At 39.3% G+C, this 24,756-nt stretch overlaps 1 long non-coding RNA gene across 1 annotated transcript in view; it reads left to right on the top strand.

Moving 5' to 3' along the window:
• Positions 1 to 24,756, top strand: part of LOC150077303 (uncharacterized) — a 110,603-nt gene that overhangs the window by 61,028 nt on the left and 24,819 nt on the right. The window lies entirely within an intron of this gene.

Below are 24,756 nucleotides of genomic sequence, written 5' to 3'. Positions count from 1 at the left end.
TATACCTTCAATAATATCATTGATAAATATACAAAACAACAGTGGCCCAACACCGAACCCTGGAGGACTTCACTAATAATATTTTTCCACGAAGAACAGCTTCCATTGATTACCACTCTCTGTCTTCTCCCACTCAACTATCTTTTATCCATTGTAGAAACTTGCCATTAATACGTAGAGAGAATGGTAGAGAGGACGAGAGTAGCCTGTGTGGCCGTAGCTTATTGCCGCTCCTGGAACAGAGAAGTTTTTTCTGATTTATTTTCTGTTTTATTAGCTTAAATTGACATATTAATTTATTTTCTAGAGTAGCTTTATATTCAAGTTACGATACGTAGTTAAAGTTTAACTTAGATAGAGATTTTGTAGGTATTACTTAGTATCGGTAAGGGTATCAAATCCATGTGTTACAAGTTACAGCTCTGTTGAACGAGAGGTTTTTTTTTTTAACCATATTTAGCCAATTTATTAACCACTTGTTATACCAAATTATTTTCTGTAAGTAGCTAGTCAGGATCCTTAGTTTATTCTGAATTGAGACAGCGAGATTTGGAAGTTAATCGATACTTAAGTGTCCGTAGACATACCGTTGTTACGCGATACAAAATATCTCGAACTAGATAGCATAAGCCTAGTATAGTATAGTACATAATATAATATTGTCAGTTAATCAGTAAATCTATTGGTCTTGTTGAACTTCATTGTCAATTAAATTGTACTTTTAACTATATACATATAACGACTTAGATTACATAACATAAATAATTAGCAAAAATAAATAATTAATACTTAACTTGATACGGAAGTTATATAAAGGGATTTCGTAGATAACACTCGATACTGAAACATAAATATAGCGTTATAACTGTGTTATACAAGTTTAGGGTTTTAATTTTGTACTGAAATTGAAATTTTATTGAAATTAAATCGAAATCATAACTCAGACCAGAACGGCAAAACAAAAGGCTCAAGCTAATGGAAGTGCTGTGGCTCAGGGGAGAACTGAGGGGGGGCAGTTGCCCTCTGAATCACAGCCTTTTAAAATGCACTATTTGCTTGATGTTTGTGGAGCAGTCAGGTACGGGACATGATACTGCCATGGGGGATGTCTTTGTATGTGCACAATGCAAAGAGTGTAAGGAAATCAGGCGACAACTCAGCATTGTTATGGGCCTATATGAGAGCTTGAAGGACAGGGTGGATGCCCTTGAAGGATTAAAAGTGAGGGGCCCATCAAGCTCTCAGCTGCCCACACCAACACCAGAGCTTGCACTTGGGCATCGCGCAACACAGCGGCAACTCCCAAGGCAGAATGCGCTGGTCCCAAAGGAACTAGTAGTTGTTGGTGACTCTATTGTCAGGGAAATGGGAAACATGCTTTGTAAAAAGTATAGGTGGAACAGGACCAGGGTATGTCTGCCAGGAGCAAAGGTTGATGACGTTGTAGAGCGGATATCATCTTTTAAGGGCACAAAAGGTGATATAGTTGTACACGTAGGCACTAATGATATTAAGAGTAGGAGACCGGCAGAATTACTTAACAAGTACAGGTCACTGTTGAAAAAAGCCGGGAATTAGGTTTGAATTTGAGAGTGTCTGCAATTCTGCCCAGACACGATAGCAGGCAGAATATGATGAGAGCCCTGTCGATCAATTCGGCCCTGGAAAGATTGTGCAAGGCTCAAGGGATAGAATTTTTTTCAGCCTGGTCTGTGCTTGTTAACAGGAGAGACTGCTTCTACAGGGATGGAATACACTTAAATAGAAAGGGTGCAAGAATGTTTGCTGATGCTATCGAGGCAGTGTTAGGTGGGTCAGAAAACTGCTAGATTGGGTGGATACAAGGACTAATAGATTAACAGTAGCCACTGCAGAGGGGAAAGTGATTCTTGCACTGTTTCTATTGGAATGAGCAGCAGCCTGGAAAATAAGATGCAGGATATTTCAGAGACTGCTGGGAGTCATTGGGGTACAAGTAAACACATGGGTTGTGTTAGGGTAGCTAAGAAAAAAGAACAGGTGCATGTATACTTGCGTGTCACCAATGCTAGGAGTTTGGTAAATAAATTTGATGAATTTGAGGTATTGCTCAAAGCATCAAAGGCGGATATTGTTGGGATATCAGAGACGTGGTGTCACACAGATATAAGTAATGCAGAACTGGAATTTGGGGAGTATAACGTCTACAGAAAGGATAGACAGGATAGAAAGGGAGGAGTGGTTATGCTATTAGTTAAGAAACACATGAAATCCAAGGAAGTGAAGCCAGTTGACATCACTGGACAGTGCAGTGTCGAGTCAGTTTGGTGGACATAAGTATTGGGAGATCAAAATTGAGAGTAGGAGTGTGCTATAGGCCTAATGACTCTGATGAGTATAATAAGAAACTTTACAGGGAAATAAGAGTGGGCCAGTAAATCAGAGAGTCTTATAATGGGGGATTTTAATTTCCCAGATAATGACTGGAATTTGTGGGTTGGTCACTCACACACTAGCAAGGCTTTTGTGGACTTATTGGATGATTGTTTTCTAAATCAGCATGTTCGGGAGGCAACTATAGGGAGCAATACTCTTGATTTGATTATCAGTAGTGATTCTTCTTGCATTAAGAATCTGCAGATAAAGGAACCACTAGGTGGCAGTGATCACAGTGTGCTGAAGTGTGATTTACTCAAAGAGGTAACTACCATCAGGGGTAAAGGGAAGGGTTTTTGCTTTCGTAAAGGCGACTGCGGTGGTCTGAGACAGTATTTAAATTCTATACAGTGGGACCAACTGATGATGTTACCAACAGTAAATTCAAAATGGGAAGCATTCAAAGAACTTATTTTGGAAGCTATTAGGCTTTACATACCAACTAAGAAATATTGTTCAAGGTTCAGGCCTAAATGGATGTCAGATGAACTAATGAGACATATGGCAAAGAAGAAAAATGCATGGGATACACATAAATTAACATGTGACACAGAAGCCTATGATAGATATAAGTTGATCTGTAACCAAGTTACAAAAGGAGGTTAGGCAGGCGAAGGCAGATTACAAGAAATCTTTGGCAAGGGATGCAAAGAAAAACAGTAAGGAGTTCTTTACTTATGTAAACTCTAGAAGGAAGGGGATGAATCAGATTGGTCCACTTGATATCGATGGTTAAACTGTTGATGATCCTGCTCAGGCAGCTAACAAACTAAATCAATATTTTGCATCTACATTCACACATGAGGAGTTATTCAGGAAGGGCAATGCCGTAGATGAAGTAAACACTGGCAGTGAGCTAGATGATCTTGTAATAATTGAGAGTCAAGTGGAGGAGAAATTTTTGAAGATAAATACAACAAAGGCACCTGGGGTGGATGGGATCTATCCAGTTATATTAAAGGAGGCAGCAAAGGAAGTAAGCAATCTGTTAGCCATAATTATGAGAGCTTCCTTGGACTCAGCGGAGGTACCCACAGACTGGAGATGTGCAAATGTAACCCCAATTCACAAAGGAGGATCAAAGGCTGACACAAGTAATTATAGACCTGTGAGTTTAACTTCTGTTTCAGGAAAATTAATGGAAGCACTGGTTAAAGAAGCACTGCAGGATCATCTTGACAAGAATTCAGTTATAGCTCAGACACAGCATGGTTTTGTTAAGGGAAGGTCTTGCCTGACCAATTTGATTGGATACTATGATGTAGTCACTAAAGAATTGGACGCAGGGAATAACTTTGATATTCTATATTTGGATCTTAGAAAGGCTTTTGATACTGTTGCACATGGAAGACTTCTGCACAAAATGGAGCAGTGTGGCATTGGTGGCAAATTGTTGCTATGGATAAAGGGATGGTTGATGGCAGAAGACAGAGAGTTGTAATTAATGGACACTGCTCATTGGGGACTAATGTTATTAGTGGAGTCCCTCTGAGTTCAGTGTTCGGTCCATTGTTGTTTTCTGTATTTATAAATATTATTGATGATGGTATTTCAAGCTTAATGTCCAAGTTTTCAGACGATACAAAGGTAGGCAGGGTTGTTAAGGATGTTACTGACGCTATGCTGCTGCAACAGGATCTGGAAAGGTTGAGCAGATGGGCTGAGGGGTGGCAAATGAAGTTTAACATTGACAAATGTAAAGTACTACATATGGGAAACAGCAACCCCAGATCAACATATGAACTCTGTGGTACTACACTGACAGTGGTAGAGAATGAAAAGGACCTGGGAGTGGTTGTGCAGGCAGACATGAAGTTCTCTGAGCAGTGCAGACGGGCTGCCAGAGTAGCTCATGGTGTCTTATCAGTGATATACAGGAATTTTTCTAGCAGGGATATGGAGGTGATTATTCCCTTGTATGAGGCAATGGTCAGGCCACACCTTGGGTACTGTATACTGGTCTGGAGGCCTCATTTCAAGAAGGATGTAGAGCTGCTGGAACGAGTACAGAGAAGGGCAACAAGATTAGTGAATGGAACAAAGGGGTGCTCTTACGGAGAAAGGCTTAAGTTTTGCAAATTACAGTGTCTGGAGACTAGGCACCAGCGAGGTGATCTGATAGAGGTGTACAAAGCCTTGAATTGTTTGAGCATGCTCAATGCTGATGGGATACTGCCTTTTGCTCAGAATAATCACCTGAGAGGGCATAAATTCAAATTGAGGAAAGACAGATGTAGGATAGATGTGCGGAAATTTGCCTTTAGCCAGTGGGTAGACTTCCATCCCTTGTGGAAGTTGATAGCCTAAATAAATTTATTTAAGGCTCAGCTGGACAGGTATTTCGAACGAACAGAGGGGTGAAGTGGAAGAATTTTTTTTTTTTTTTTTTTTTTTTTTGGCTGATGCTGCATAAGCTTGCTTTCTTGCATCATATGCTTCTACTGATGCTAATGCCAATACTATACTGCTCCAATTTGTACAGTAGTCATACATGTGCAACAGTAGCAAAAGCTTTCCTGAAACCAAGTACTGTATATGATATCAAAATAGTTTTTTGCAGTTCCTTTTCTTTGTGACCACATCATAGTATCCAATCAGATTTGTCAGACATGACTTTCCCTTAACAAACCCATGCTGTGTCTGACTGATTACTTTTTTTTTTTGTTTTTATGTAAACCCCAAACACGAGAGGTATTAGAACCTATAGTACTTAGTACCATGCTTGGGTTGGAGGTTGAGAAGACGAAAGAAGAAGATTTTGCAGGAAAATCATCAATCACTAACTTTGCAGCTACCACAGAACGCATCCTCTCCGCATTCGAACAAAGAGCTGAGCTAGCAAGCACATATCTCGACATAAGCGCAGCCTTTGATGCCATGTCGATCCCGGCCTTGCTTCTCCTACTTAAGGAGAAATTTCACATTCGAGGTGATATGCTGTGCTTTTTGGAATCTCTTCTCTGTCACAGAATACTTATTCTTCATCGGCAACAACACACCCTATCCTGCGACATTACTGCTGGAGTACAGCAGGGGGGGGGGGGGTGTCCTATCTGGTGTCCTGTTCACAGCTATCCTTGTGCCCATTATTGCCTCAACGAATGGTCTCCTATGCTATGCCGATGACCTTAAACTGCTGACTCAAATTAACCCTGCCAACAATCCCGTTCAGCTCAGCAACAAGATCAATTCCCAACTTAAGGATCTAGAGTTGTACCTGGCAAACTTCAATCTAAAAATCAACCCACTGAAGTCTGCTCAGATTATATTCTCCCTTAAATCCATGCCGACAGTACTCAACGTTTCACTCGCAGGGGTACGAATACCAAATGTACCCTCGCACACAGACCTTGGTGTTCTGTTTGACCAAAAGATGCCCTTTGTCAACCAGATCAACAAAATCAGTACCAAATTCTCTCGTCTACGGTGGATCTCAAAGCAGCAGCTGCTACACGTCCGACATCCTGTCACTGTTAAAAGGTTTATCACCTCCACCGTCTACCTCGCCATTCTCTATGGTGCAGAAATATGGGCCTCTGCTGCACCTACAAACCTCAAGCGGGTGTACACCGCTGAATACTGGTTACAGAAATGGGCCAATAACAAGCTTCGGCTACCTCCCGCTACCACAACCACCATGATGGCACAAGCACTCGACATCCCGAGGATGAAGTTCCTGATCGTGCAAAAGAGGCTGGTCTTCACAGCCAAACTCATCACGGGCCAGATATCATCTCCAAACATTTGGAATGCTTGCTCTTGGAGGATTCCACAGCCAAGCCTAAGGTCGGCACCAGCACTCGTGGCTCACCACAACAGGCTTGTACTCACTGAGAGATTTCTTCCCAAGCAGATGCTCGCTACCCTCAACCATGTGGATGCCGACATCGACAGCATAATAAGTAACAAGAAGGACAGACACAACTTTATCAAACCCTCGAACCCTGATATATGGCCAACTTGTATGTATTTCTGTATTTATGTCTAGCTCTGCGTTTTTATGCTTTATGTGTATTTCTTTTGATTTTGTGATCGGCATTCTGTAGCCTTTTGTATTTGTTCGCTGTATTTTTGTAGCCTTTTGTATTTGTACGCCGTATTTTTGTAGCCTTTTGTATTTGTACGCCATACTTATCTTTACCCTAACTGCTATATGTGAACCCCTGGCACTTGTCGTCTACTTCACAATAAAGATTTATTTATTTATTTGTTGACATTGGACTTGAACTTCTGTAGACTTTAATTTTCAGGAAATACGTATGAAGGAAGGTTGTTCCAGAAAACGGCAGTTGAATGAATAAATGAGGAAGATGAAAAGTTGGTTCTGTGAGTTTGAAGTTGGACAGTAAATGGATGTTGGCTGGTGGCGGCACGTGTTTGGACTGTTTTGAAAGAGAGAGCGGGAATTATAGAAACCAATTCAGAAGAACAGTGCCCATGGAAGTATCTGTGCCGACCGGGCTAGCCGGGTGGGTAAAGTGCCTGCCTAGCAACCCAAAGGTCGCGGGTTCGATTCCCGCCTCGGGCTTGGATCAAAGTACTGCAAAAACCTTGGGAGGTGCATTATGGCCACAGAAGCCTATGCGCCAACAACTACCAAAAAAAAAAAGTATGTATCTGTAGAAGAGGCATGCAGCAGAAACAGTACGTCTATGAGACAGCGAGTGGAGAGACTCTGTTAGAGATGAATCATTAATTAACCTAACTGCCCTCTTCTGAATGGAATCAAGAAGCCTGAGAGAGGTTTTGGGGGCACCACCCCAGATGTGGGAACAATATTTCATGGCAGGGTGGATTTGCGATTTATACAGAGTGAGCAGCTGTTTGGAAGAAAAGTAACACCGAGAGCGAAAGAGAAAACCAAGTTTTTTAGATGCAGATGAAGCAATATTTGTAATGTGCATGTGCCAAGAGAGAGAGAGATAAGAAGTCAGGGTAATCCCCAAAAGAGATATATCATTTTGCCTAGAAATCGGAGTGTCACCAAAGATAAGCATAGGAGCAGAAGAATCCTTTTTGCGAGATATAAGAAAAGACTGAGTTTTAGAAGGGTTGAACTCAACTAAGTTGTCTTTGCCCCACTGGAGAATTACCTGAAGATCGGCATTTAAGGAACTGGTAGCAGATTTTCGAGAAGTTGAAGCTGATTGAGCAGGACAAAATGGAAAGTGGAATGCAATGTGCTATCATTGGCAAAACTATGGATAGGATTTCCAGTCAATGGAAGAAGGTCATTAATATACAAGAGGAAAAGAGTGGGGGAAAGAACTGACCCTTGGGGGACACTGGCATTAGTGGAGAAGTTAGAAGACAGAGAGCCATCTACCATCACCCTCAGTGAGCAATCAGAGAGAAAACTGGATAACCAGTTACTAAAAACAGTTGGCAAACCATAAGATGGAAGCTTGTTTAGAAGACCTTTATGCCAAACAATACTGCAGTTTTGTCTAGATGATCCTGCAATGCTTCTTTAACCAGGACTCCATTATTTTCCCTGGAACAGAAGTTAAAATAACAGGTCTGTAATTATTCGTGTCACTTTTTGATCTCTCTTTTGATTAATATTTCCTGAATTTTCCCGAAGCTTATGTACTGCAGTTAATGCAGTAGTTACACTACAATTAAGACTTATTTAATTTAATTCAAATTTGGATAATTTGAATTCATGGATAATCCAAGAAAGAAAGAATATATATCTATTCCTTATTTGGTTGGATTTGTATTATTTACTTGGTAATATACACAAGTTGGCATTGCATTAGCCGTCCCCCCCCCCAAGTGTAGGAATGGATTATAGGTCACTAGTGACAGCTCAAAGTCTCTAATGGCTGATATAAGATTATAGTTCCAGTTTTTGAGAGTCTGTGAGGAATACTGGGCCGGTGTGAAGATCTTTCCAACTTCCAACGTGGAATGATTATTTGGGCAAGATATGCAGGTACCAGTATCTCAACAATAACCAGCATAGTTAAGTGCTCCTGTTCCGTGGTGTCACAAATCTACCATGATTTGTTCGACAGCAGTCAAACAACCAGCCAAAGGTCACATGTGGGACAGCCACGTGTGGTCAATTCTTGTGTTTGTGTTAAGCATCATGTGTCTCATCTCGTAACACAGTAGTGACTCAGCACAGTGGCCCAGCTATCCCTCTAATGCAGTGTAGGAATATCAATAAGACCGATATTCATATGGACCGTGCACCACATATTAGTCCGTAGGGGCTATGGCAGTTGAGAGCTGTCACAGATACCCATACTCACTGAGACACAAAAAACTTTGTCTTGCATGGTAGAGTTACTTGTGTCACCAACACTGGACCACTGACATGTGTAAATCTGTTGCTTCGTTTGTTGAATTGTGTTTCCACCTCTGTCATGTTGATGGGCACATTCACATTTGGAGAAAGCAACTGGGCCATGACACCTGGATGCATGATTGGTGTTTGGCAGGCTGGGAGTGGTATGGTTTGGATCATCTGAACACCATTAGTTAATAGTTTGATGGGAATGCCTACCTCTCTATCCTTGCTGACCATGTACATGGTCAACAAGGATAGAGAGGTAGAGACCCTTATGATGAAAGTGCATCCAGACAACTCTGGCTTCTATCAACAAGATAATGCAGCACGCCACAAGGCCTGGCAGCTTGCTAACTGGTTTCAGGAACATGGCAATGAATTCTCCATCCTCCCATGGCTACCCAGCTTACCCAATCTCAACCGAGTTGAGCATGTTTGGGACCTACTGTAAAAGGATTCGATGCTATGTCCATCCAACCAGTGCAGGTATTACTGGACATACTGTGCAACGCATGGATAGCATTACCACAGGACTTCCTGCAATACCTAGTGGAGTCCATGCTAAGATGTGTATGGGCTGTATTATGGGTAACAGGTGGCCTCATGAGGTATTAGGTAGGTGTTGCTAATGCAAAGCTTTTTCAGTGTATATCTTTGATAATACAAGGTGTGGCTATTAAATAATGAGACTTGCAATAAAATAAATATAATGAAATATTTCATACCTTATATATTATCCTCTTAAAAATAATTGCCTTGGGCTTGTACACACTGTTTCATACCTTTCTTCCAAGCATAGAATATTTTTTTGGAAGTCATCTTCTGTAAGCCCTTTTAACACTTTGGTCATTTTTTTCTGAATGTTTTCAATGGACTGAAAATGGGTTCCATTAAGTACACTTTTTAGTTCAGGGAAGAGAAAAAAGTGACAAAGGAGCTAAGTCTGGTGAACAGAGAGCATGTTGTTTGGAGCATCCACCTCTCCTTCCACAATTCAGGTCTCTTCCCTCAAATATTTTTCACACAGCCTTGCCATAACCTCAGTGTAGTATGTTTTATTTTGGGTGATTTGGTAGGACATATTCATTTATAATAATTCCTTTAATATTGAAAACAAGAAGCTTTGTTTTTCTTTTTGATTTTGACATTCTTATCTTTTTGGTCTGGGGATTTATTTTGTCTTCCATTGTATTGACTACCCTTTAGTTTCAGGGTTGTACTGGAACAGCCAACTTTCATCACAAGTAATTACAACACCAGAAAGTCTGGATTCTCTAGTTTTTTCAGCACATCTTGTTTTTTTTACATACTTGGAGTCGTCTCATTCTTGGATTGTCATTCAAAATTTTTGCCACTGTCTTTACACACACTTCTCATGACTAAATTTTCAGTTAAAATTTGTCTGTTTCTTTGTCCATATTGAGTTCCGATGAACCATTCTAATGCTTAAATGATGGTTACTTCTAATCTTTGCCCTTACATGCTCCACATTTTCTTCAGTTTTCATGGATACCTGGATACATTTCATGGATAAGTCAACTTCCACATTCTCTCTTCCTTCTAAAAAAATCTTTTATGACATTCAAGCTCTTGACATAGTATCTTTCCCATAAGCTTGATGTAACTGCTGCTAACTTTTGGTTGGTGTTTTCTTTAGTTTTGTTAAAATATGAGGGTGAGTCATTATTTGATTGATTCATTTTTTCGTTTTTTTTTGTTATTTTTTTGGCAAACTGCAAAAACACAAGGTAATGAAAACTTGTCTCACTGTAAAGCAAATGAGTGTGTTGCAGTGTTACTTGGCAGACTACTGGGGAAAGGTCAACTGCTGTGCCTTTGTTTCACAGGTGGCACTTGGTGTATGGCAGTCTCATTATGTAATAGCCACACCTCATACAAATGAAAATCAGGACTTTTGCAAATGTTTCAGAGTTTTTCCCCTCAGCATGGGGAGTGCACATATGCCCTTGGTGTATCTAATACCAAAATACTTTTAATAAATGATTAGAGATCCTAATTTGGTAAGCCTCAGAGTTAAGTAAAATACAACTCTCTTATTTTAAGTTTCTTTTCATATTTTTTGTGTTTGGATTCCTACAGTATTAATGCCAGAATAAACTTAATAATGGCATCACAAAATTAACAAATCCCAGTAATCAGACTATCTTTTATCCCATCCATATACAGTCAGTTCTGCTATAATGCGGTACATGTGTTCCCAGTGGTGAGCTGTGAATATTTTAACAATGGGCTTGCACTTTTGCCGACTTCTTGATGTGAAACATCCTTTTGGAGGTGGGGGGGGGTACCTATCGAGTTATCGAGTAAATCTGATCGGTCACGGAAGTGATGTCACCCATGGCATTTGCCAGAGGTGCTTCCCACGCTCAGACAACTAGTCTGTGTGGAACACTCACTAGTAGTATGATTAGATTAGAGTGCATGACGCATTTTTCACGACCAGTACGATATCTCGAGTTCTAACTCTTTGGAATTTTTGAATAGTATGACGTCACAACCATGTGACATCATATAGTGACGCAAAGGCTGTTTCACATAAAACCATCTACCACTCGTGCTCGGCAGACGTGCAACTTTTTTATTCTTTTTTTTTTTTTACAACTATGGAAATATAATGGATACATTTTTTTCATGATAAAATTTTAATATTGCGAATAAAAAATAACAAAAATATTTCCCATATTACAAATAACGAATTATCACAAAACATTCTAGAATATAAAACCAAATATTACATAAAAAACAAACTGTTCTAGAAAAGGTACACAAAAATCACACCTTTCAAAAAAATATTGCACAAATATTCAAGAAACTTTTCTTTTAAAAATTGCCATATGAAATTTACTTCTTTATTAATATTGACATAACAATCCAGATCAAATTGAAGCAGTTGTTTTCCATTTAGATGCATGGTCATCATAATCTGCAACATGTTTAATTTTCAACATTATTCATTCCTTCATAATATTCAAACAATATTATTCATTACGCTGAAAGCTTGCGCAGTTTCAGCACTGCTAATCGCAATGGTTTCAAAGATATTTCTGGCTTTCTTAATTGTAAAGGGAATTTCACTCGGGGCACTCGATTTTAAAGATAAACTGTCTTCGACAAAATCACTAAAATCATTAATTTTTATTTCATATTTTATCAAAAAAACAAATTTCTTATTCGGTTTTCACAGTCTTGCCACCGAGATGAAAGTTATTTTAAATTCCACGATTTCCGGTAGAATATGTTTAAAATTTCTTTCAATGGTATGATTATTTTCTTTGTTTAATTTAAAATCATCCTGTTGCATTAATAACTTATCCTTTAAGGAAAAAACAATGCATTTAATAACTTGTCACGAGGTAATTTTACTGTTCTTACTTTCGATTTTGATTCCTTCAAATTCTTTCCACTTCAACATGCTCTCAATTTTAGCTTCATATTTTTCTTCAGAATTTTTCAAATTAGCAATAGCATTGATAGTTCGAATAATTAATTTATCTGCTTTTGCCATGGGAGTGAATCTGTAAAGCTTCTGAAATCTAAGAGAGCTCCTGCAGAATGTCGATCATTAGTGCTAAATGGTTAAGAAATTCCAGATTTAAAAGTCGCTTTAACAATCCCAAATAAAAATAAATATCCTGTTTATACTCCATGGCGACCATACAGTCAGAGGAGTTCACAAGGTAGAGAGAATACAAGAAACTGCACCGTATTCAGCAGTCAGGGTGCTTGAACCTGAGTCAATGCACTAACGCGCCTCATGACTGGGCTACGGTGGCATCTGATCCAAACTGTTTGCACAATGCAGGATAATTCCCTTAACCCGCAATTACCATTCGCAAGCTACAAGCTGCTCTTTGTAGCCCGAACACATGACCAACCCTTGTAGTTTCCACATAAAGTTCTTTCTCAATCATCCTTAATTCACGCTAGTTTTTTGGAGATTGGTAATACAGTTTTTTTTTAATTATTGCCTGTATGCCATTATATTTTAGAACATTTTCTACGCAGTGAAAGGCTCGACAAAGTTTCAAAATCTGCCAACATTTCATCTTAAAGTTTATATAATATCTTAGTTTCCTCAATCTCCTCTTATGTTGCTACTGTCGCTAGTTCTTTGAATACTGTGCAAAATATCGGAATCACTCAAGTATTCAGCTACTGTGAACATTAGCATTAGTAGAGGCATTTGATGCAAGAAAGCAAGCTTATGCAGCATCAGCCAAAAAAAAAAATAAATAAAATAAATAAATAAAAAATAACCACTTCCACTTCACCCCTCTGTTCGTTCGAAATACCTGTCCAGCTGAGCCTTAAACTTATTCAGGCTATCAACCTCCACGACAAGGGATGGAAGTCTGTTCCACCAACCAACCACCCGCTGGCTAAAGGCAAATTTCCTCACGTCTATCCTACATCTGTCTTTCCTCAATTTAAATTTATGCCCTCTCAGGTGATTATTCTGAGCAAGAGGAAGAATCCCATCAGCATTGAGCATGCTCAAACCATTCAAACCTTTATACACCTCTATCAGTTCACCTCGCTGGTGCCTAGTCTCCACACACTGTAATTTGCAAAACTTAGGCCTTTCTTCATAAGAGCAACCCTTTGCTCCATTCACAAATCTTGTTGCCCTTCTCTGTACTCATTCCAACAGCTCTACATCCTGCTTAAAATGAGGCCTTCAGAACTGTATACAGTACTCAAGATGTGGCCTGACCATTGCCTTATACAAGAAGAAAATCACCTCCTTATCCCTGCTGGAAAAATTCCTGTATATCATTGACAAGACACCATGAGCTACTCTTGCAGCCCGTCTGCACTGCTCAGAGAACTTCATATCTGCCTGCACAACCACCCCCAGGTCCCTTACATTCTCTACCACTGTCAGTTTAGTACCACAGAGTTGATACGTTGCTCTGGGGTTGCTGTTTCCCATATGTAGTACTTTACATTTGTCAATGTTACACTTCATTTGCCACCTCTCAGCCCATCTGCTCAACCTTTCCAGATCCTGTTGCAGCAGCATAGTGTCAGTAGTGTCCTTGACAACCCTGCCAACCTTCGTATCGTCTGCAAACTTGGACATTAAGCTTGATATACCATCATCAATATCATTTATAAATACAGAAAACAATAATGGACCCAATACTGAACCCTGAGGGACTCCACTAATAACATTAGTCCACGATGAGCAGTGTCCATTGATTACCACTCTCTGCCTTCTCCCCCCTCAACCACCCCTTTATCCATAGCAGCAATTTGCCTCCAATGCCACACTGCTCCAATTTGTGCAGCAGTCTTCCATGTGCAACAGTATCAAAAGCCTTTCTATGATCCAAGTATATAATATCAAAGTTATTCCCTGCATCCAGTTCTTTTGTGACTGCATCATAGTGTCCAATCAAATTGGTCAGGCAAGACTTCCCCTTAACAAAACCATGCTGTGTCTGAGCTATAACTGAAGTCTTGTCCAAATGATCCTGCAGTGCTTCTTTAACTAGTGCCTCCATTAATTTTCCAGGAACAGAAGTTAAACTCACAGGTCTATAATTACTTGTGTCACCCTTTGATCCTCCTTTGTGAATTGGGGTCACATTTGCACATCTCCAGTCCATGGGTACTTCCCCTGAGTCCAAGGAAGCTCTCATAATTATAGCTAAGGGTTTGCTTACTTCCTTTGCTGCCTCCTTTAATATAACTGGATAGCTCCCATCCACCCCAGGTGCCTTTCTTGTATTTATCTTCAACAATTTCTCCTCCACTTTACTCTTAGTTATTACAATATTCTCTAGCTTACTGCCAGAGTTGAATACACCTCTAGCATTCCCCTCTCTGAATAACTCCTCGTGTGTGAATGTCGATGCAAAATATTCATTTAGTTTGTTAGCTACCTGAGCAGGATCATCAACAGTTCACCAATCGATATCAAGTGGACCAATCTGATTCATCCCCTTCCTTCTAGAGTTTACATAAGTAAAGAACTCTTTGCTGTTTTTCTTTGCATCCCTTGCCAAAGATTTCTCGTAGTCTGCCTTCGCCTGCCTAACCTCCTTTGTAACTTGGTTACAGATCAACTTGTATCTGTCATAGGCTTCTGTGTCACGTGTTAATTTGTATGTATCCCATGCATTTTTCTTCTCTGCCATATGTCTCATTAGTTCATCTGACATCCACTTAGGCCTAAACGTTGAACAATATTTCTTAGTTGGCATGTAAAGCCCAGTAACTTCCAAGATAAGTTCTTTGAATGCTTCCCATTTTGAATTTGCTGTTGGTAACATCATCAGTTGGTCCCACTGTATAGAATTTAAATACTGTCTCAGTCCATCGTAGTCGCCTTTACGAAAGCAATAACCCTTCCCTTTACCCCTAATGGTAGTTACCTCTTTGAGTAAATCCCACTTCAGCACACTGTGATCACTGCCACCTAGTAGTTTATTTACCTGCAGATTTTTAATGCATGAAGAATCACTACTGATAATCAAATCAAGAGTATTACTCCCTCTAGTTGCCTCCCGAACATGCTGATATAGAAAACAATCATCCAATAAATCCACAAAAGCCTTGCTAGTGTGTGAGTGACCAGCCCCCAAATTCCAGTCAATATCTGGGAAATTAAAATCCCCCATTATAAGACTCTCTGATTTACTGGCCCGCTCTATTTCCCTGTACAATTTCTTATTATACTCATCAGAGTCATTAGGCCTATAGCACACTCCTACTCTCAATTTTGATCTCCCAATGCTTATATCACACCAAACTGACTCGACACTGCTCTATCCAGCAATGTCGACTGGCTTCACTTCCTTGGATTTTATGTATTTCTTAACTAATAGCATAACCCCTCCTCCCTTCCTATCCTGTCTATCCCTTCTGTAGACATTGTACTCCCCAAATTCCAGTTCTGCATTCCTTATATCTGTGTGACACCACATTTCTGAAATCCCCACAATATATGCCTTTGATGTTTTGAGCAATACCTCAAAACATCAAAGCTCCTGTCTATGTTTACATCAACATGTAAACATTAGACAGGAGAAATTTACTGGAAGGCATGGATCACTCACTTCTCCGAAAAACATACGCCCATTTGTCGGAATAAAGGGGAACCACAACACAGGTTGACCAGAGGCTATTATCCATGTCGGGTATCTTCTTAATCCTCTGACTGGCTATGGAAAGCATATTGACTAGCGCGACATCTCGGCATGTGGCTGCATAAGTTCTACGGACACCACTAACGTTGTGGAACGGTAATCCCTTTCACCCTTAATTCACGCTTTCTAATTACCTAAAGGCCAGAGGTGAGAACAATGCATACAAAGTTGTCTCTCCTAATCTGTTCATTACATGGAAATAATTTTCGTTCTATGGAAACTACTGTATTTTAAATGTAATTACCAAGGGGAATTTTAAAAAATTCGGTATAAAGAAGTTGGTTAAACAGAGGTCCGACTGTAATTAAATCAAAAATGAAGCAATTTTAAAATACATAACCGATCGATTGTGCCATTAAAATGCTGGGAATGGGGCCCCGTTCACCCCCACTGTAGTTTCGGCTCTGGATACTCAATAATTGTGCATTTAAGATTTCATTTGTAAAATAAATGATCTCAACAATGGGCTCGCAAATTTTCAAAAAAAATAAAAATGGGCTCTCGCGAGCCCACTATAACTCACCACTGTCTGTTCCTAAAAATCTCTGCGTTATGGTATTTTGTGCATTAAAAACAACAGGGATAGGGGCAGAGCACTCAAAAAAAAAAAAATGTTCAGTCTGGTAAGTAAAACACTAAAAAAAAAAAGATAAACCCAGTAAAATTGCTAACACAGGTTTAAACATCTTAAATTTCTAATAAATAAATATTACAAAATATTTAAAACAATATATTAAAAAAGTATGAGGTTTCCTCTTATAATATAAGATAAATATTACAGTAAATATAGCACTTTACCTTGACAAGATATGAAGTTTGTTTGTTTGAAGTGGGTGTGCTGTGAAAGGCTGTACCTGGTGAGTTATAGCGAAGCGGTAGAAGGAGGGTTATCATTCTTAGGACGAAATGTTGTTATACCCGATGTGGAAGGGTGTGATTCGCTGTCCTGCTTCTCTTTCTTCTGCGCTGGTTTAAAGTAGTTATCTAGCTTTTGTTGCTTTTCCTGCCTCCTTTCATACAGGAGCTGTCTGTATGGGTCCGAATGCCACCAAGCACTATCCTACTATGTTCAGCATTACAATCATTATCTTCAATGCACTGCAAGTGCCTTTCAATTCCACTTAAAGCAGCTGATAGCTCTGCTGTTTTAAGTTCTTGTGGGGCAACCTGCTGGACTTCGTTGTAATCCTCATCTTGACTTTCCACTTGACTGGCTGCAGCAAGTTGTTGCAAGTCATTGTGAGACTCTAGAAGCTCTTCTACATCTTCATTTTCTACTTCCTCAAAACTAACTTCTTTTGCAAGAGCAACACAATCTGCTTTGATTTGTTTTAGTTGCTCTGAAGGTTCAAAGCCTTCAAAATCGCAAATTAAATGAGGGATAAGTTTCCACCACACACAATTCAAGCAGTCTTTTGTAACATCATTCCAGGCTTCTACAATCATATCAATGGCAACTTGGATGTCATCTCTTCCAAAATTTTATAACAGTTTTTGCCTTGTCACCTTCAGTAGCAGCAATTAACATCTTGAATGTTTGCCTTAAATAGTAAGCCTTAAATGCTGCTATCACACCGTGGTCAAGGGGCTGTAGTAGAGAGGTTGTGTTTGTAGATAAAAAGGTGAATTTGATATTCGGAGAGAGTTCAGCAACCGTCTGAAGATGGCATGGTGCGTTATCAAGAAGTATTAGAATTTAAAAATCTAAGTACTACTTCTTGCAATATTTCTTGAAAGTGTCATGGTAAGCTTCAACTAAAAGATCAGTGAATATTTGCCCAGTCATCCAACTTGCTAGACCTATAGTGAACACCAAGGCCGGATTTCACAATTCCTTTTAAAGCTCGCGGATTGGCAGAGTGATAAACCACTACTGGTTTTAACTTCAAGTCTCCGCTGGCATTGGCAGCAAACATCACAGTTAAGTGATCTTTTGAGGACTTATATCCTGAGGCATGTGCTTCTGCCTTAGAGATGTAGGTCCTTGAAGGCATACATTTCCAATATAGTTTCATCCAGGTTGAAAATCTGATCCAATGTGTAGCCGCCGACTTCAATTATTTTCTATACCACAGGTGGAAATGCCTTTGGAGCTTCCTCATTTCCACTTGTGGCTTCGTCAGACAGCTTAATATTCTGAAAAGAATAGCGGTGTTTGAAACCACTGACCCAGCCACTACTAGCATTAAAAGGAGCCACTTCTGCAGGATTTGGTGATATCTTTTTAAGGTCTTCATATATATAATAAAAGAGGCCTACGTGCTCTGGATTCATAATGGGAAAATTTTATTTCTGTTACACAGAGCATTAATAAAACTACAATAAATAAGTTTTCGTCTGGGTGGCAGCCTTCCTCAGATTGAATACTTGAATGGCAGTTGGAATAGAGATGTGCACTGCCAGGATGGTGCGTGAGGCGCGTGGTTAATTGTTTGTTGATGTTTGTGGCTGTGACGTATGGTGGTGACGTTGCCAGCATTTGTCTAACGATAGAACTACTGACTCTGTGATGGGGTTAACTTGAAAACCACTGTTCCTGTTCAAAGAGGTATCCGAGCATTTTATATTTAACGATTCCAACCAGGTACGCCTTAGGTAATGGTGGGTCGATGTCGTGGTGGGTTGTCCAGACATCGGCGATAGCTGAGTGTTCTACATCTGCCAAACGGATCGCCCTTTTATGTTCTAAGAGACGTTTCTCGAGTCGACGTCCAGTCTCTCCAAAGTAGCAGCTCGTGCAGTCATGGCAAGAGATGCGATAGACCAAACCGCTCTGTAGAAGGGTGGGGACGGGTGTTTTTACGTTGGAAATGAGAGAACGCAGTTTCTTGCCTGGGAGTTGGATGCAATTTATCCCATGTGATTTTAGGATTCTACCGATCTGTTGTGACAGGTTGGGGTGTATGGGATAAATGCCCTCGTGGATGACTCGTCACTGTTGGCGTTGCTGTTGGTCGTCACGTTGTCGCGTGCCTGTAGATCACACCTGTCAAGGACGTCGATGGGGTAGCCACACCTTGTAAGGTCTACTTTGACCCTGGTGATCTCTTTGCGTCTTTCATCTGCGGAGCTGGAGTGTGTCCAGGCGCGAGTTAGCAAGGTTCGGGCAGTGGAGAGGAGGTGGCCCCGCACGTGTGCTGACCGGAAGTTGGTAAATTGGCCAGCACACATAGGCTTACGATAAACTGTCGTCTTCAAGCATGTGTCTTCGCGCCGGACAAGTGTATCTAGGTATGGTATAGAGTTGTTCGACTCCAGATCAATCGTGAATTTTATGAAGGGCGACAGTGAGTTGAGGTGGGTTAGGAGTCGCTGACCTGAGTCTCTAGGGATGACTACGAACACATCGTCTACATAGTGACACCAAAAGGCGATGTGATCTGGTGCGTGTGTAAACGCACGTCCTTCTAACTCCTCCATCACGATGTTTGCTGTGACTGAGCTGACAGGGGAACCCATGGCTGTGCCATGTATATGCTGGTAGATTGAGTCATTAAACATGATTGCACCCCCTGTTAAGCACAGTCTGAGGGCGGCGGAAATGTCATCAGGTGTCAGTCTAGTTCTGTCGCTAAGGGTTCCATCATTGTCCAAGAGTTGTTTTGCACAAGAGATGGCAAGTTCCACTGGGATGGAGGTAAAGAGTGATATGACATCGAACGATGTCATGACTTGATCTTGCGAGATGGATATAGTGCGGATCCTTTCTATGAACTCAACACTGTTGGAGACTGTGTAGGTGGTCTTGCCAACTAGAGGAGAAAGAAGTCTCACAGCGGAACTCTCGAAAGAGAGTTCCGCTGTGAGAAAGCTTGCTCCCGATTTTTCTTTTTTTTTTTTTTTTTGGTTTGGTCTTCAATCCTTATGCTTAGTAGCCTTTCTATTTCTTTAGGTCTTTTTCTAACTGACCTTGCAGCACTGAAGTTGTTCCAGCTATACATGTAGCTTTTATTTTTGCGGCATTGTCTCTGATGGTGCACAATGCAGATTCACTTAAGCCTGTTGCTCTAGAGATGTCACGTGTTCTCTGATTTCTTTCAAAACATTTTATTATTTAAAGTTTCTCTTCTATACTTAATGCTTTCCTTTTGCACTCATTTCTTGGAACCAGGATGCTTACCCATGTCTAGGATGCTGTATGAGTATACTTTTTATAAAGAAAAGTTAACAAATTAGGGAGAACAGTCCAAGACATGCACTTATAGGATACTACATGCAGATGAACTGAGGTAAGAGATACATGAGGTGTGTGTGTAATGTGAGAATATGTAGTGTGTTTCTGCCTTTAAGGCAGAAACACTATTATCACCTCATACATTGAGCTCACATGTGAACGCGTGTGAGGGCTATATTTCCCATTTAGCTGTATTGGTCGGGGATGGCGTACGCTTACGTACATAGCTTAATTATTACTGTAACGTATACATACTAATTGATATTTCTGTTTACAGACTTTTTTTTTTATTGTAAAATTTAAAACAGTAAAAAAGATAAGCAATCAATAACGACGAACATGGCACTCACAAAAGAGAAGATTCTGAAAATTTATTAATGTTTTTATATGATTGGAGAGGAAGGGGAAACACATCTCACCATAATGGAAACCCACAGAATTCAAATATTGCTATTATTGCAAATGCAGTAAGATTGAGTTTACTACCCGTTTATAATAGATTGTACTAACGGAAAAGCCCAATAAACCAGGAACTGCAAATTGTTTTTATTGTTTTATGTTAGTGACCTCCAGAAATGGACTCCTCTGCTCATGCTATCCTGTCTCACGAAATTTCTGCCCAAACAAAAAATCTTGCAAATACAGCGAATGACAACGGTGTCTCCGACCAATACAGTAAATGGGAAATATAACTCTCACACATTTGACATTTTTCAAGCTTAGTAAACTTGCATGTATTAATGTGCAGGTCGCTACTTTCAGCTTGGTGCCAGGTTTTACGTTCACCTGGTGTTACTCGCAGATGAAATTGCACATGAGCCAATGCGAAAATCGCGTTATAGTCGCATTGTTCCATAATATATCAATTGCATTGGAGCAAATTCGTGTTATAGCAGAACTGACTGTACTTCTTTCCCCCCACCACATGGGCTCTCTCAAATTCACTAGAGAATTCCACATCACGTAAATAGTATCAAATAACTATAACACGTGTTTACACTACACGAATTCGATCATACACGATTTATAAATAGAGGAACGATATCGTGAAAAACACAAACCGAATTCGCTTATGCACGATTCACCTGTGTTTACAAGAAATAGCAGTTGAATGCAGAATCACCCCAACTGAACACAACACGATAGGAATGAAGAGAAGATTCTGAAAATATATTTGTTTTTTATATCAGTGAAGGGGAAACACATTTTACCATAATAATGTAAAAACCCACACAATTCCAGCTATCGGTATTATCGCAAATGCAATTAGATCGAGTTTACTACCCGTTTATAACAGATTCCACTAGCAGGAATGCAACTGGAAATTGTTTTTATTGTTTTATGGTAGTAATCCCCAGAAATGTGAGCTAATGAAGTGTCTCTGCCTTTACGGTGTTGTTTATTCAGTTGCTACACATACACACACAGCTTTGTTTATGTGTATCAAGCGTGCCTCCTCATTTTGTAATTGTGCTTTATTCCCTAAAAACGAGTAAAATACTTAAAAGGTGTGAAAAGGAAGCGTCCTGGTGAAGACACTACAGATTCAGAGAGAAAAAAGCAATATCGATAGACAGAGGCAGACTGGATCAAAAATTCTTACTCTGGAAAATTTGTAGCGGCCTCATATCAGTGTTAATAGCCAAAATCACACTGGCCTCCGGCCCACCAGGGTTTCCCTTAAGGCTTATGGCCAGTCCGCCTCTGCTGTCGACAGAGAAAAAATATGAAATTGTGAAACACTTTGAGTGAAATGAAAGACCATGTGATATTGCACGTGCTACAGGCCTAAATGAGGCAGCGCCGAGAATTATAAAGAATGCAGAGAAAATAAAAACTTTCATAGCAGGAACAACGCAAAGTATAATAAAATACATTAGATCAAGACACAAAGAATTGGAAGAGATGGAACCGCTGTCATCTGTTTGGATAGAAAATCAAACAAAGAACAAGTTTGTTTACGATAGAAGCAAAAGCATTAGCAATATTTTATTACATAATAGTCGTAATAAAATACTTACGTATTTTATTACAATTATTTATTATGTTTGGTAATGTTTTGGTTAAAATTGTGTGTTCAATCTTGGGTGGTTAGCACCTAATCCTATTTTTCCCATAGGGCTTGTTATTTATATTGCACGATTTTGCATTGCACGGGGGTTTCTAGGAACACAACTATCGTGCTATATGAGGACCGACTGTATTTACATTTCATTCTTTTTAATCACAGAAAAAGGTGTGGGGGGGGAAATCAAGTGTGCCTGAAATGTAATGCACCATATACATTACCTATTCTTTTTTTATTACCATTAAAAACGTCAGTGAAAGGAGTTGACAACACATTAAATATAGAAAGGAATGTAAAAGAGAAGTGTGTCAATGCTAAGGATTTTGGGATACCAGCTAGAACTATTTTATTATACTCTATTTTATGAGTACATAATACAAATAACATAATTTAGTTAGTGTGGTCACTGCTCCACAGATTTTAATATGTATTCTGCAAGTCATCTGCTTCACTGTGTACCATCAGTTCAGTAATTGTGTAGGGAAACATGCCACTTTGGGAAGCATTTGGGATGTCAAATTCTGTGATGTATGTACAGATACTGTTAGAGCATTGGCTTCCTAAAATATTCTTGCTTAGGCCTCAGAAGTTTTAAATCTGATACTGATTTAGAACGTGATGCGATAAATTTCTTCATCAACTTGATTGTGTGTACCACTGAGAGCATGATAATTATAGCACTTACCAACTTTTAGAAACCAAAAATCTGAAGATGTTTTTGAAAGATAGAGCCTGCTTGTTCAAATTCCACCTTAAAATCCACTCTTTTCAGTGTTACCCACTAAAGGGCTAATGATACTTGCAATTTATTTATTTTGAATGCTTTTCTAGTCAGGATCCATGGATTTGACTTGATAATAGCACCAGGCATTGAGACTGATTAACTCAAGATACTGTGGAGGAAATCCACGACTACCGACAGCTGGTCTTGAAACCCCCCCCACTCCACTCTGAAGTACAGTCTTGTGCTCTTGCTAATATGGCTACTGGGACCTGATACTCACAATAATCTTGGTTAATTCATAAGTAGGAGAACAAATGTATGAAGTACAAAGCCATCATGGCTTTGTACTTCTTGTAAATACGGAAAATCTGAATAAGTTGATCACTTAAAAGAAGTTGTAAACAGTTTTTAAAGTTTAAATTGTTTGTTATTTGATGAATATTTGTTTTGTGGTTTTAAGATTTTTTGCAACAATTGTTTTTCAATTCTCATGGTAGCATGATGCAATATTGGTTGGTTTTTTGGGGGGTTAGTGGCCGCCGACTGTCCATGGTTCTTCTCGATGCACTTGGTGTAATATGAGAATTGAATGCATGATGATTTTAATTAGTAGCTATTTTTAATTTGATTTATTTAAGACTAAGTATGTGGGGTGGGCTCATATAATAATACATTCATCCAAGATTGAGTGTCGAGAGATTATAATTCAAGAACAATGGACAGTATCAACTGAACCAGGGTTTCTGTTCACAGAACTCTGTGACATGACTGATGATATTTACCATCATTTAAAACATTTTAACTGATGATGGTCAGTTTCATGATGATCAATATAGTATCAGATAATCATATAAAAAAATACTGAAATATTATGCCAAACTTATGTTTGCAGTTCCTGCTGTTACAAAAAACCCATAAGCATGCTGAATTTTATATAATCTAGGAAAGTGCCCAGGTGTATGAGTGAAACTCAAAGATGAGATGAGAAATTTTGCTCTTGTGAGTGTTGTGCATTCGTGTTTTGTTCTGTGCTGCGAGTGGTGCAATTGCACTAGGGCCCTCAGCTCAGCAGCATGAAAGGAGAAGAGATAAATGACTGAGGATCAATAAATAAACACCACTTTGGCACCTGAGCTCATGATGATGTACTAGTGGTGAAAGTTTTCTTCATTGCAGTATCGTTTTCAGTCTAAATCTGTCAGAGTTATTGGATACAGTCACTAGTTTGTCTTTAAATTCAGGGCGTCATCATAAAGGGAAATGTGGATAATATCACATTTCCTATCATGATCTTGTTTTTCAAAAGCAAGATAGCTGAAAATTACAAGATGATAGCTAGTTATGGAAAGGAACATTCATCAGATGATGGGTATATTCTGTGGAATGGGTTGTCGCAACGTATCAAATTTCTTATATATTTTGATAAACTTCTAATTTTACTATAAATAAGTAACAGTCCTTTTAAGGTGCATTAGTATATATGCATAAAACACCTACACCATGTCCATCCAACTGCATGTAATAACACCTAGTGAATGGATATCATAAAATTTTATATTTGGCTTTTGTAAAAAGTTTAGTTGAGCCATCCCAAAACTGCACCAAAATCACACCAATAGAAATCCAGTAATTACTTAACTCTCAGTGGATGGATTTTCATTAAATTTTATTTTTGGTTAGTGAAAAATCTTCCCAAATGAAATTTGGGAAGATTTTTCAAGTCTTCCCAAATTTCATTAAAACTGGACCGACCAATAAAAATCCAGCAATTATTATTTTTATTAACACATTGGCTATCCATGTACTGTATACAAGTACGTATTCATATTATTACTGAAGCACTTGAATATTGTTGCCTTATTTAATTAAAAATCATGAATTCTTACTGTTTGCTAAAGTGCA

The sequence above is a fragment of the Mastigoproctus giganteus genome, chromosome 12 (genome assembly GCF_048544385.1).
Source record: "Mastigoproctus giganteus isolate SK-2022 chromosome 12, ASM4854438v1, whole genome shotgun sequence".
NCBI classification, from domain to species: domain Eukaryota; kingdom Metazoa; phylum Arthropoda; class Arachnida; order Uropygi; family Thelyphonidae; genus Mastigoproctus; species Mastigoproctus giganteus.
Note: the sequence above shows the minus strand (reverse complement) of the source record. Positions and strands in the feature narration are given on the sequence as shown.